We start from the raw sequence: 11,156 nt of genomic DNA, 5'->3' as shown, positions 1-11,156 counted from the left end.
CTTTGTCTCCTTTAATAGTGAGGGCTGTTAAACTAACAGTGGCCCCATGCTAACTTGTCTTACAGTCCTTCAAGGCTGTGGGGGTGACCACTGGATTGTCCTGCGTTGAGCTGTGTCCTCGTGCTGGTTTCCAATTGCCGATCATCAGCCTCTTCAGCCTCAGTCCTTAGTGCCAACCTGTCTGCACAGCCCTATAACTGCCTCTTATGGTTTGTAAAACAGGTAGGAGTCCTTACCTACTCGTGCCTGTAATGACTGCTGAGAAATCAGCATCCTCTCCTTTATTTTAAAACATCAGTGTTTGACATGATTGCTTACAAATCATGATGTACAAACTGAATTCCCACCAGCTGTAACAAGCATTACACCAAAAACTCCTCCTTTACTACAATTCACTTGACTGTCCTTTTAAATACCTACCTGTACGAAGTATGGTATTCTCCATCTAGCGTTTGTGACTTATTTTTTGTTAATGTTCGTAGACAACTTGCCCCTTGCTTCTAGGCTCATTCACTTCTAGCCCGTAAGAACCTGGTCCACTTTTAGATGCAAATACTATTCAGTAATTAAAGAAATATGAAGCTAAGTTCCAAAATGTGAATGGTTGTTCAAAGAAATCTAAGCTATTTTTTTTTTCTGCCCTATATTAAGTGGCGTGTCCCTCACTTTCCTGCTAGGGAAACTGGAGCAAAGGGGCAGTAAGACTGCAATTTGGTCATTCTTGGCTCAGAGAACTGTTATCAGCTTCCTGGACCAAGTTCCTTCTTTGTCCTGAAGGAAAAAAATGTAGCTGTGTGTGTGGCAGCCCTCTTTTAGGCAATTAAGTGAGACACTAACAAAGCAGGAAAAATAATAAATGACTGTGATAGGCCTTAAAATCTGTTCCGAAAACCCAGGTCTCGGTGTCCTGAGCAGAGCAAGGGTGCTGATGGTCCCAAAGGGATCTGAGTATCCTCTCACCTTCCCAGGAAAAGGGAGTGGTGTGGTGGATGTGCACCTCGCACATCGACTCAAGTGTGGAACTGCTTCTTTTACTGCAGCCGGTTTCCAGGGACTGGATCAAAGAAGAGAGGATTAATGTTAAGCAATTCCTGATTATTTCTGTTTCATCAGTCTGGGCATAAATCTGGCCTGCTCCGGGTACTGTGATGTGGCAAGGGAAGTTCTGTCCCCTTGGGACTGTAAATCCCGATTACAAGGAAACATTCATATCCAGCTGGTAGAAAGAGGCTAACGATGGAATGAAAAAAAGCTACACATCTCAGTGCTTTTTCCTTATATGTTCTGCATGTGGGGAAAAAAGATCTGCGATTGCACGTGGACTGGCTACAGGAGAGGAGCTTTCCTTCAAACAACTTCCGTGCATCAAACTTTTTTCATGCAGTAATTCAGAAGACGTCTTTCTGATGGCCTCAATAAGTGTCTTGAGAGTTGAGCACTGCATGCAAGCAAAGCTTTTTAAAGCACCCTTAATGGATCACAGAATAAGAAAGCCAGCAAGCCAACGTGCCTAGGATCTTGCTCTGAAGAGCAAAGCCCCACAACTCCGGACTAGTGGCTAAGTGAACATCCGGTGCCTTGATTTTGTGGCAGGACACCAAATTACCACATATGAAAAAGTAGCACGATATAATGATACTTTTTCCTCTTATTTTGAGTGGTTAATCTGGCAGCCAGACTGTTTGGTTAGAGGCATGCAAAAGTACCCGCCGCTCCTCAAGCGAACCGAGCAGACTGAAGATGGCGATGCCAGAAGACCGCAGTAAGCAAGCCATCCAAAACAGAGCGCTCGGTGTCCAGTGCTCTGCCCTGCTAAGAAAGCACAAACCCTGACCCAGGCTTTTAAAGTTTAAACTCCATCCCAGAGGAAGAAAAATGGGAAAAATTAAAAGAAACACATGAGAGATTGGCAGTCTGCATGGATGAGAACAAATGAATGGCTTAAGAAATGCTACGGCTTCTTCACAGACCCACAATAATCTGAGTTTTAGTGTTCAAAGAAATAAAACAGAAAGCAGTGTCAAATGAAGAGAGGTGGGAGCCTTCCACCTGACACCGTCCTGTAAATGACTGAAATAACCCCTTCCCGCCCCTATTTTAGATTGTGCTGTTGCTAAATGACACTAATGAGAAGTGGCACAACGTGGCACTTCAACACGCATAGCTCCCAGATGTTCCTCCTAGCTAGCAAACGAGGGGAAAGGATGATCAAATCTTCATTTCCATTTTACGTCGGAGCAGAAGGTCAAAGCTTTTAAGTGACGCTCTGGTTCCTGTATAAAAGAAGGACAGAAACAAACACCAGATCTGGATTGTAATGCTGTTGGTTCTGTCAAATATTGGTGTTTTGTGTTTGACGGTGAAGCAAGGCAAAGCCGCACAAGGCACTGTTACAGGTGGAGCTCACGGTGCACCCCTGGGTGAGGCTGTCTGATGTATCCTATTGCAGGACTATTTTTCAGTCCTTTATAACACTGCTCAACTGACCCACTTTGGCCGCAATTCTCCCCGTCAGAGGCTTGCCTCCTGCTTGTTGCTGGAAAGCTTTGACTAAAGTGGTTCAGCCATTTCTTACAATCACTTTCCTGAGATGCTCTTGTGCCTCTGTGCTTGGGTACCTGGATTTCTGTTCCTCTCCAAACTCAACAGGTTTCTGCTCATTTGTATTTAGGATCTTCCATAAAATGTGTGCCTGCAGTGGATTTTACGGGGCATGCAAAAGTTATCGCAGACAGAGAAGTGCCATCAAGGTGAGAGCGTGGCCTTGCATGCTCAGCTGCTACCCAAAAAAGGGTCCTAGATGCTTTACAGAACAAATGGAAAAACCCCATACGGCAGTAAAAGGTGTGGAGGCTGTTTGCCTGTTCTTAACGCATTGCTGCTTTACCTGCTCTGGGAAAATTACCCGTTGCTGACTCTGAGCCGAGCACAATTTAACTACCAGTGCTAACCAAAACAATCTGCTCTGTACTGTGTCCAAAACCGTAATAAAAGTCTGCTCCAAGCAGAAAGTACAGTGGAGATACAGAAATAATAATAAAAAAAACCCAGACACAAGTTAAACAGATTCTTAAATCTTTCTACAACTCTGTGTGTGCACGTGGAGGAATGGTACGACGTATAGCGAAAGGCTATACTTCCTGTGAGAGGCTGGCATCCGCGTGCCTGGACAACCCGTTGTGGGCTCCCAGTCCTGGAGGGCTGCAAATTCTGTCCAAGAGGGAAAGGCTGGATCCTCTTTACAATGTTTTAATACCTTTAAAATGCAGAGCTGAAATCTGCAACTGCATTCCTGAACGGCTACCTTGTGTGCTAGGATCTGAACCGAGAGGATTTCCATCTTCTCGGGGTCCTGCAATGGGAGCGGGTGGGGAAGCATGGAAACTTGTGCAGCACAGAAGGGCTCTGACTTGCTTCCCTTAGCTCAGGAGAGATAAAACGCCTGGGACTGTTTACTTTGGAAAGCCGAGGACGTGGGGGAACCGAAGTGCAATACTGAACGGCAAGGAGGCCGGTTTGACACTGCTGCCGACCTTAGCTTCAAGTAAAAGACCAGGAGCGCTGCAGTGATATTAAAAGGAAGCTTACGCAGTGTGCACAAAGCAGCACTGGGGATAAAAGCAAGGGTTTTGGTTGAGGCACCCGAGGGTCTGGTTCCAGTACTACAATTCTCCTTGAGATGGCGTCAGCCGCACGCTGCTAAGTCCCCGAAGGGGGCTAGCGGCCAGAGAAAGAAAGGGAAGCAATAATTATAACCCTGGGCTTGTTTGCTCTCAGAGTTTCTGCTCTTACTTAACTGCTCCGAGCAAGTCTCTCAAACTGCCTGTTGCTTACACCAACGACTCTGTTGTTCTTGAAGTCAGCTATTTTTTCATATGATTTTCTACTTGCTTTTCCAGCTCTGCCTATCAGCCGAGGCACTTGCTCACTGCTACATCGCTTACCATCTTTATAAACAAAATGTTTAAGTTTCAAACCGTCCGAGTCATTTGTCTGCACTGAAGGAGCTTGGAGGAAAAAGCATTCGTGTCGGGGATCGCATTGGGGGGTTTAAAGCGCAGAAGGAAGAGGGGAAGTTCCTTGCTTAATTAATTAAAGCCCGACAAACACACTTTTCAAGGAGCTGGCACTGACATTTTTATAACCAAGCCAACTCCCCGTTTCTATTTCTGCATTAAAATAACGCAAGTGTTCAATAACCAGGAAGATTAATGACTAGCCCTTTCTCTGCTCGATTAGAAGCCAAAGCCCCAGAACTTCTGACTTTGATCTACCAGACTCACCTGCACACTTCTAATTCACTGCCTCCCTCAAGCCTTCAGTCCCAGTTCCGTCCTCTCCTTCCTACCACCCACACGCTCACGGCTGTAAGGAGAGACAGGAGCTTCATCCCTTAACCATTCCCCTTCCCTCCCTCCCTCCCTCCCTCTCACTCACTCGCCCGGCTTTGCTGGATCCTGCGCTCCTGAACTGATGAGAACATATAAATGTAGCCACCCACCTCTAGGAGGAAAACTGAGCTGCAGCCCTGCTGAAACACAAAGTTAGCTGACTAAAAGTGACGCAAAAATTCTTAAAGAGCTCTTTGGCAGCAGATTATCTGGAAATCAGACCATGTGAGGGGGATTGGTGTACAAAAACCTCAGCAAGATGCTGAGTTGCCCACAGGCTGAGTTTCAGAGGGTCTGAAGTAAGCATAGGGTCAGGGTTGCTCAGGCTTGGATAACGCCAGGGGAAGACGCCTCCTATTCATCTGAAAGACAGGTACCTTTTAATCTTGCTTTCAACCCACAGCTATTTAATGCTATAGGAGCCGGGCACGGGCTCTTGTATGGGGAAGAGCCTGCCTTCTGCTTCAGGTGGGCATTTGAGTTGCCTCTTGCAACTTCTATTCTGAACTGCGAGGGGACGGTGATCACTTGAGAGAAGACCTTTCAATTCCTCATTTTGTAGTGCTGTGTTTTAAATGAACGCCGCAGAAGTGCCCCTGGCAACTTCTGAAGGGCTGGGAGACGGACTCAGCTGTTGTGTCTTTGGGGAAAGGATGACTTAAATCTTGAAGAAACTTTGCTGAAGTGCATGGCTCTGCTTGCTGTTCTGCTCTGACATGCCCACTGCCTTACTCAGGCACTTGTCCAACAATTCTGAACGCTGGAGAGAAATGCTTGCAGCACAATGTGTTGTGATCAATGGAAATTAGTTTATAAAGAATGCAAAGCCCTTTTAAAATTCAAGCCAAAAATATACTTTTTATATACAAAAATAGAACAGAGAAATGCATGAAAAGGGCAGAATCGGACACAGAAATCAAGGTGAACTCATTTCTTTTAAAAGGACCAAAACAGACTGGATTAAGCACACCAGTTTTATATTTTAAATAATCACGTATTATTTCAAAAGAGTTTATAGACACCAAGATAGAATAAGCTGAAGAGTATGCTGTGAATGTATTTACATTGCAATTACTTTTTACCGGTGAAATTAGCCATCTGATTGGGTTGCCTACGATTTGGCTCAACATAGCAGAAGTGCCAGTAAGAATGTAATGTAATCAAAAATGGACTCTCATATCACTTTTTTCAGTGATACGGTAAAAGTATCTTGAAGCGTTCAGAATAGAAGAGGGAGACCCAAGCAGAAAGGCACAGCTTTAGGGAGAGAAAAGGATCTGGAGTTCAAATTGGATACCGGGATATATTATAGCATGGGACTGAACTTTGGCTGTTTCTTGGCAGGCACTTTCACTGGGTTAAATGTCATGCAACCGATGTGTGTGTCTTTCAGTGTTTCTGCTAAGTGGATTGATCATAATCTTCTCTGCCCTGAAATCTGGTAATAATAAGGATTCTTCGGGCCTTCTTTGGAAATTAGGCATTCAGTAAATGTCTGTTGTGTGTACGCTGAACAAGGGGGAGGGAATGAGTTGCAAACAGCTCTCCAAATTAACCCCCAAAAAAGCAAAAACCCCTGTGGGAACCTAATAAAAAACAAATGATCTCTTAGCACGGAAAATGTATGTCATCTCCTCTCGCTCATACTGTCCTGCGCAGACGTATGTGCTGCTGAGTTTTGAGACAGGAATGGCACTAGGGAGCCTGAGGACGGATCACTACAGTGTCTCTTCTGGTGCTAACGTCTTCGTTCTCCTCCAAAGATAGGTCAGCAGCATTGTATGTTTGGCCGGTTATGGTGTATGTGAGTAGACTTGTACAAGGAAGCCCACAGTGAGTACAGGTATTTTCAGAAAGCGCTACAGCAGGGTTTGGACCCAGGCTGTTGGTGCTCTGACTTGGTAATAAGTTGTAAGATCAAGGCATATTTGTGACCATTTATTTTCCTTCCTCCAGCCATAAAAAATGACAAATGTAATTAGAACGACAAACGTGTCCTGTTAGTGTGAAGTTGTAGTCGGTCTTTGAACTGTATTGTGCGTATACGTGCATGTGTCGTCTTATGCAACGTGCATGTATTATTATTAACGTGCTTTTATGCTTGCTGATGGTGCTCTAGGAGTTTTGTGATATTTAATGCATTATGAGTCTTCGTAGAAGCTATATATTATGGGGAAAAGGAAAGTATCATTCTCTCTAGGTTTATCTACTCCCGTACCCTCTCCAGCCATAAAATATATTTGCCCCCTCCCATATGTTGACTGTCTTTAAAATGTATAGCACTGGACCATCTACTTCAGTGTGCAGCTTTGGCATTAGTATGTGGTGTTTCTTCTGTAGGAATTACACCGGTAAATCCTCGCCACACGGTCTCTCGCTATGGGAGTGGTAAATAGGAAATTAAATAAGACCAAGGTTGCAATAAGGAACTCAGAGTGAAGGTGGATATTCCTTCCTTAATATGCCAGGCTGTGTTGCTGCACACGTGCTACTTATAGCATAAATGGTTATGGTCATACGCAAGAGCCCACCAGACAACCGTGTTGCTCTTGCTGCCCGTAGTCTGGTTAACACTGCACACTGCTAGGAAGGTCACTGATTTCAGTACGACTGCTGGTAGAGTGTGGCGCTGCTCGGTGTTCGTGTCAGCAACTCACTCGTTCTCAATGAGTCCCCTTTAAGTGCAAATAGTATTCACATACCAGCTCTATGTTGCCGTCTCCTTCCTGTAAGCTTCGTATAAGGTGCTCAGTTATTGTGGTGATGGGCAGCAGTTTAAAACCCTAAGATGCATCAAATCTTTGAGACTTGGATCAGATCCAAAATGCATGAAAGATTCGTTGCGACCCACTGACTTCAACGGGCTTTGACTCAGGCTGACCCTTTACTTATTATTTGCAACTAGACCACAATTAAAAGGCACAAATATATATATAATATATAATAAGGCACAAATAAAACCAAGTGCAGTGACTAACACAACACCAGTTAAGGGGTGGACTAGAGGTGAGCTAACGTGTCTTCTCTGTGCCTACTTCCTGTGGCTCTGGTCAAGCAGTGAGATTTCCAAGCCAGCGCGGTTTGTCAGGCGATTACAGGCGTGCCAGTTTTGGATATGTGAAAGATGCTGATTGGCAACGACAGATATTAGTGAAGGATCTTCTAGAAACCAAACTGATCTGGTTTCTAATCGATACAAACAGGCACATTTAGTAGCAAAGTATCCGACTGTTGGGGTGTCAGTTCTCGACACGGTTTCCTGCTAGAAACCAGAAATAAAATTAATTCGAATGTGACGCCGGCAGGTTTTAAATACGACTTGGCTAGAACTGGTCGGTCTTCCTTGCTGAACACCTCTCATCACCACGGTCTCCCAGCACCTAGCCTATCGCATACGTATTTTAATTAAAGGTCGTTTCTAGACTGTGCTGCTGTACAGGTGTAAGGAGAGAGAAGAAAAGGGATTAAGGAGCCCCTGCTCCCCTGTACGCACAGGAAGCAAAACGTTGCTGTAGGGATGAGTTGCACAAGGTCCTCCACAGTCCCGCGGGTACCCGGCGCAGGAGGGCACAGGGGGAGTTGAGGAAAGGAACAGAAAAGGGCCAGGGATTTCTGAGTCCATACTTACGTAGGTCCAGTGCCTGGGAATCCCCATGCATGTCTGTTTTAGGAGGGCTCTGGTTGCTATTTTGGGCCACAGATGGAAACAGTGGCTGCAGAAAATCTGTGCTATGTTGCCTTCTGTGCTAGCTGCACGGGTTGTATCCCTTCAAAGAAACATCCTGCTTAGTGCTCTCAATGCCTATTTACTTGGGCTTTGTATATGTATGCCTGCCTTGTGAACTGCGTCTGCGGGGCAAAGCGTAATTCAAAGCCAAGTACATGTAGAATGAGTGCTAATACAGGCCAGATTAAGAGAGATTATTTCAATGTACAGTATGAGTAACAATAAACACTAGTTTGTTCGGATTTCCTGGAAATATGCATTAACCTTTTACTCTCCAGTCTGGAGCCTTTTAAATCTTAGCAGGTGCTGGCGCCGCATTGGACAGAAGTAATGCAGAAGGAGCGTAGGTTTCTCTGTGCTTAAAATGATATGAATCCCATCACAGTCATCCTACTGGAACTCGATAGTGATTTATTCAGGGACTGATATCGCAGAAGGTTCAAGTGTGGTTCGATAAATGTGGACATTACAAGAGAAAATATAATCTGTTCGAAGGAAAATGTATGCACATATATGTACTTCCTTACTGCCAGATTGAAAAGACAGGATTGTTTCGTGATCAGTATTCACTTTTAGAATTGTGAACGCGAAGGATAAGCACATCTCGTGCTGGAGCGAATACATGAATTGCCGCGTGGCCCGGGAAGGAATGCGCACTCCCGTGCCCCGTCTCGTGCAGTACTGCACAGCTGGCATGAAGCAACGCTGAGGTCTGCCTTCCCCTGAGGCATCAAGAACTGATTTAATGCTAACGGAAGAACAGATCTGACTGTGTCGCTCTTCTTGCCAACATTGAGATTAAAGGCAAATGTTAGTTTTCCACAAGCTTAGGGAACAGAAAAACCGAGCTTTTTTGCTGCACAGATTGATTTGTAGCGCTGCTTGTGTCAGCTCGAATGTCGCACCGAGTCAAAGTGCATTTATGAACAACAAAAATCATTACTTGCAGAAGACGTGAGGATATTTGTGCATTTCATAGTTTTTAACAGTGCTTTTCTCATGTCTTCAACTACTGATATCAGCATTTCTTCTCTGCCTTTCTCACTCAGCGGGCACGTCTACACGAGACGCTATGGTGCAGTAGCAAAGAGCTACTGCGGTGTAGCTTGCTGCTACCGCGCAGTAGCGTTACTGCGCACTACCCGTGACGCGATGCTACTGTGCAGTAGCGTCAGGAAAAAACGTGCGGCAACAGGACCGTGCAGTAACATGCTGCACACGCAGACATGGCCAGTATTACCGAGCATCAAGTATGAGGTGGCTTCGGTTTAGTATCTACTAAACCAATACGATATATTCGGTTGATGCTGGTGTTTGGCATGATTAGCAGAGGCACCAAGGTTAACAGATGCAAAAGACAGGTTTCTCATGCCTGTCCATGCGGTTTTGCTAAGGCGAAGCTGAGGAACACTGGAAAACGAGGGCTGCGGTTTCCGGGCTCTCAGCTGGCACCTCTTACGTACCCCCAACACTTCAGTCTTGGGGTCAGTGAGCTGTTAGCTGGGAGAGGGATGCTTAGGGGCCCTGAAACACGATGCGCGTGGAAGGCAGCAGAAAACTAACTGCAGTTTCCAGGTCTCATGTTCTCTACTAGCTTTTATTTGTTTTTGGTCTGTAGCTATTTCAGTTGTTGATAAAGAGCCAATGCGTATTTATGTAAGCATGACCTTTGCAACAGCTCAGAACAAAGACAGATAGTAAACTGTTATTATGATGGCATTTGCTAAAACAGCCAACGAGAAATAGACACTACAGCAACAGAGAGAGGCCGGCAAGCAATAAAACGGGGGATCCTCCAGTATTAGCATAACTCTCCCCAGGATATCCAGCCTGAAGTTCTTGGCATCCCCTGGGCCTCCAACTTACCTTCTGTTACTAAGAATATACAGGGTCATATAACTGTGAAGCTGCCTCCAGAGATTTCCCATCACAACCAAACACCTGTAACAATCTTTTCATTGCTGTCTACACATGCATTTACGGCAGCTTAAATTTACTGTGCAGTAAGTGGGAATAGGCCTGCATCTACACACGCAGGCGTTAAAGTGCATTAACACTCTATGTGGACTGAGTTGGGACTGAAGTTAGTCCCGAGTCAATCCACACACAGTGTTACTGCGCAGGAAGGCGTCTACACGTGCATTACTGCGCCGTAACTAATTGGGAGCCAATTTGATACCTGCATGACACAGGTATCAAACTTACACTCAAGTCGGTATAAGTCACTGTATTTACTGCGCAGTGCAGACTTGCACATGTAGATGCATGCCCCTACAGCACAGTAATTGTGGTTACTGCGCAGTAAATGCGCATGTGTAGACGCACCCGATGAAGGAGGGTTCCAATTTCAGCTATGGCCCCTGAGAGTTCACAAACCATTTTATGGGCCGGGGGTTAATTCTACTGAAAATCTTACCAAAATGTTTAAGCTAATCCAGTATTTCTTTCCTTTCCATTATGAATTTGGGCTAGAGGGGATCCAGAAGGAGTTTTGTTCTGGACAGACAACTATCTCACTGGTCACACACCCAGAAAAACGAGCAAGCTTATTCAGCTGTCTTTCCTCCGCAGAGAAGAACATGTTCACTGCGTAAACACGATCGGGTAAAAACCTCCTGTCTCTGGGCGTATGAAATGCCCTTCCTGTGTCCATGAAATGGACACACCGCGCGACAAAGACTCCTGTTTCTCCCTGGATGTGGAGTATTCCTTCGTCTTGCTAACAAATCACTTCCTCTCACTCCTGCTTGGGCAGCTAATAAACCTGCTCTCTCCATTGCTTTCAAGCAGGTGATTAACAACGTTCATGAAATAGCCGCCGGCCTGCCTGAAATACCACCTGCAGAGAGTTTGGTCTCACTCTCGCTGGGAACAGAAGAAGGGCAACACGAGGGCACGCCGCTGCTTGTGCAAGCCCTTGACTCTGCCCCAGCAGCGGACTCTCTCTTGTTTTCCGCTGGACGTGGGAAGTTTGTGTAAGCTGGCAGAGCTGCTCGGTGCCGTCCAGCTGCAGAGCCGTCCACACGCAGCTTTCTCCC

The 11,156-nt window shown here is 45.5% G+C and overlaps 1 protein-coding gene across 1 annotated transcript in view; it reads left to right on the top strand.

Moving 5' to 3' along the window:
* The first annotated feature begins 4,442 nt into the window (after positions 1-4,442).
* Positions 4,443-11,156, top strand: part of SLC6A4 (solute carrier family 6 member 4) — a 28,738-nt gene continuing 22,024 nt past the window's right edge. The window contains exon 1 of the mRNA XM_006271293.4: positions 4,443-4,764. The gene's annotated coding sequence lies outside the window, so the exon portion shown is untranslated. The remainder of the gene's footprint in view (positions 4,765-11,156) is intronic.

Source organism: Alligator mississippiensis, chromosome 14 (genome assembly GCF_030867095.1).
Source record: "Alligator mississippiensis isolate rAllMis1 chromosome 14, rAllMis1, whole genome shotgun sequence".
In the NCBI taxonomy this organism is placed as follows: Eukaryota; Metazoa; Chordata; order Crocodylia; family Alligatoridae; genus Alligator; species Alligator mississippiensis.
The sequence above is the reverse complement of the archived record's forward strand: the minus strand, read 5'-3'. Positions and strand labels throughout refer to the sequence as shown.